Source organism: Alligator sinensis, unplaced genomic scaffold (assembly GCF_000455745.1).
Source record: "Alligator sinensis unplaced genomic scaffold, ASM45574v1 scaffold1546_1, whole genome shotgun sequence".
Classification (NCBI taxonomy): Eukaryota; Metazoa; Chordata; order Crocodylia; family Alligatoridae; genus Alligator; species Alligator sinensis.
In genome coordinates this window covers 142,945-144,903 of record NW_005842689.1, presented here as the reverse complement: position 1 = coordinate 144,903, position 1,959 = coordinate 142,945, and the positions used below count along the sequence as shown (strand labels likewise).

The following is a 1,959-nucleotide window of genomic DNA, read 5'->3' as shown; positions in this document are numbered from 1 at the left end:
ATCACAGAGGAGATGACTAATTGACATGACACACAGGCATAGGGAAGGTCTCCTGATTTACCAAGGCATCTGTCACCTGAAGCTCTAACCCTGTGAGTGATGTGGGCACAGCCATGTGTCCCATTGATTTTACTGAAGCTTAATGAAGGCGTTCATGTAGACTCGGGGGGTGTGTGTGTGTGTGTGTGTGTGTGTGTGTGTTGGCATGGCAGGCCAGCATTCCTATTTACCCTTTCCTGTTATAGAAAATCTGGGGGCCAGCCAATAAGATTAAAGGCAGTGAACTTAAAACTAATTAAGACAGGATGTAGGGCAGGGTGGCACATTGGAGACTGGTTCAGAGAGGTATGACCTCATTAGTTGGTCAGTCTTTTAGGTGCCACTCTTCCCTTTCTTCTACCTGGTTTAAGACTAACATGGCTAACCATCTCTGTGATCATGAAGTAATGATTTAAAAACCTCTGGAAGTAATTGATACAAACCATGGAGATTGATCACAATGGGAATTTTTCCTTTTATTTTTTTTAAAGGACACCTGTAAATGGAGAGTGAGGGGCAAAGTCTTTAGTTATACTAGAAGAGAAAGGCAGAAAGCAAGGTGTACTGCTACCTTAGTCTGAAGTCAAACAGAAGACAACACAGCTACCTACCTCTGTCTGCTCATAGAAAAGAAAGTGTATATGTGTCTGTGGTGTTATTTGGTTTACAAAGTGTTAAAATTTAGATTTTTTTTCCCCTGGAATTATGTTGTTGTTTACTCTCGGATTTATGCCAGCCTTTGCTTTTGAATACTGGCCATTGTATACAATCCCAGTGAGCCACTGCTGTGATCCTGCATATCAATACCTACATTTATAAAACTATGTATATTCTACTTGCCAGAAGAAATGGAGAAAGGAGGTAAGTATAAAAGGTGAACCTTTAAAACCAGAAAACTTTCTTGTTCGTGATACAAACGTTACCTAGCATTTGGAGAACAGCATTCTAAGTATGCTTTCTTGGACCCTTAGAAGGTCAAGGCCTCAGACAGAGGGAGAGAGAAAAAGAGCAGACAGACAGACAGACTGGTGTGTGGGCATCCCTGTTGTGTTAATTCAGACTAGAGTTGGGAAAGCCAGTCAACTGACTGTTCAAATAATGACCACAGTCAAAAATTGTCAAATGTTCCATGAAGCCAAGAATGCCCTTGTATAGGTGGCGGCCTGCCTCATTCATTGCATCATAGTGTCATCTGTTAGCACAGCAAGGGCAGGAAGGCTACATGCCTTGCCCCTCAGTCCTGGAGGAGTCAGTGTGCACACACACGTGTGTACATGCTCGCTTCCTCACACATGTACTCTCCCTCTCTCTCTCTGCTTCCTACTTCTTTTACAGGCAGGGACCCCTTGCCCTGATGCTTTCCCCTGACCTCTTCCTGCCTCCTTTTCCTTCACCACCATTAAGCCATGTAGCACCGCAGGAGCTATTCTGCTGAGAGAAGAACCAAAATCAACACAATAGAAAAGCTTCTCCTAGCAACCATCTGCTGTAATGTCTCCAAATGCAAGCACCAAAATGCTTGAAGTGGCATGCTGCCTACATAGCATAACTGCATTTAAAAAACTGACTTTTGTCTTTTATAGTTGCTATGTATGTGTTGTTTAATTTTGTCACTGTTTGGGCTGACCTCGGGGCTTTGGAGTAAATGCTAAGGAAAAAAAACCTGTTTCCTTTTTTGCTAAGGAAAAAAACCGACCACTTTTACACTTCCTTACCATTGAAAGTTTTAAAAATTCATTACAAGTTTCTAGAATGTCATTTATTGTTTCACAATAAGTGAACTAACTAACTACTCACCTCCCTACGCTTTCTTTTCCCACCTCCATAGTCAGGGGTTTTGGTCACCAGCTTTTGTCTGGGTCTCAGGAAACCCCACAGAACCAAACAAGTTTGACACCCTAGTCTAGATAAGACAGCACA

At 42.4% G+C, this 1,959-nt stretch overlaps 1 protein-coding gene across 7 annotated transcripts in view; it reads left to right on the top strand.

Moving 5' to 3' along the window:
* RUFY3 (RUN and FYVE domain containing 3) overlaps positions 1 to 1,959 on the top strand; it is a 79,153-nt gene that overhangs the window by 38,484 nt on the left and 38,710 nt on the right. The gene's annotated exons all lie outside the window — the stretch shown is intronic.